Here is a 1234-nt window from a genome sequence, read left to right as displayed (position 1 = left end):
AAAAGAAAAACGAAGCTGGTTGCTCCTGTATAGATTTTGAATATAGGAACACTATGAGTCAGAACTGACTTTGTGGCAGTGAGTTTGCTTTTGGGGGTTAAGGACAATGAAGGTTTGTAGGTGGCACAAACAGCTTGAACTAGACTGTTCCACTGAGGGTTGATGGGTTAAATTCAGCCTGCATTACTGTGGAAGACAGGACTGGAGATCTGTTTCCACAAATGATACTCCAGAAATGCTATGGAATTGTTCTGTTCTATAACATGAAGTTGCCATGAGATGGAATTAACATGACATGGCACCTAACCAAAGGGAAAATTAAACATGATGAAAACATATTCAATCGCTTCTCGGCCTTTTGGCTAAGATCTAGTGTAGTATCTGTTCTTATCAGTTTAATATCTGATACGTCCTCTATCCGAGGACAATATATTAAGTGGGCTTTAGGAACAGGGAGATGAATAGGAGCTTGCTCCGTCCACTCCATGCATCGACCTGGTATTGCAGTACTTCCAGGAACAGTGAAAAAAAAAGAAAGCATATTCATGAGTCAGAATTGACTTGATGGCAGTGAGTTTTGTTTTTGTGCATTAATATTATCTTTTAGTAACACATGCCTTTAAGGTAAGTACTTTTCTGGTTGTTTTAAGTTATTTTCACAGTGACATAGTATTTATAGCATTCATTTATCAGTTATCCTAGTGGATACAGAAAATATTTCTTAGAACCTATGGATCCTATGGATGCAAATTGGTTTTATGTTGGAAATATGACTAAATCAAAAACACAAAAATGATTTTCCTTAAGAATCACCATGCCCATAATGAAAAACATGTAAGCCTACTGATAATTTGGCTTATCTAAATTACTTAGTGAAGAAGCCCTACTGCTCCAGTAACTGATTGGCAGCTCCATGAAATGAAAGCAGTTGTGTCCTACAATGTGGCAATTTGGTCACATATATATTATAGCCTAGAAACCACAAGGATGAGTCTAAGGTTCTATGGCATCACTAACAGAATGCACCAGAGTGCACCTGAGAACAAAAACACAGTGACTAAGACGAGCCTTTTATCAAGAATACTTGGATAAAAGCTTAGAACATTTAAGTACTACCATGCCGTGGGAGATAGAAAATGGTAACTTTATTTTAAATAAGATGGTATCTTACTATATATAAGAATTATATATCTGGATGTTACCTTGTATTAGGAATAATTATGACACATTTTTT

The 1234-nt window shown here is 36.1% G+C and overlaps 1 non-coding gene across 1 annotated transcript; it reads left to right on the top strand.

Moving 5' to 3' along the window:
* Positions 1-342: 342 nt before the first annotated feature.
* Positions 343-532, top strand: LOC115872664. The gene has a single exon (XR_004047994.1). It is a non-coding gene; the product is annotated as a U2 spliceosomal RNA (small nuclear RNA).
* Positions 533-1234: the final 702 nt, after the last annotated feature.

Source organism: Echinops telfairi, unplaced genomic scaffold (genome assembly GCF_000313985.2).
Source record: "Echinops telfairi isolate 266 unplaced genomic scaffold, ASM31398v2 ScPeMD7_7433;HRSCAF=8471, whole genome shotgun sequence".
NCBI classification, from domain to species: domain Eukaryota; kingdom Metazoa; phylum Chordata; class Mammalia; order Afrosoricida; family Tenrecidae; genus Echinops; species Echinops telfairi.
The sequence above is the reverse complement of the archived record's forward strand: the minus strand, read 5'-3'. Positions and strand labels throughout refer to the sequence as shown.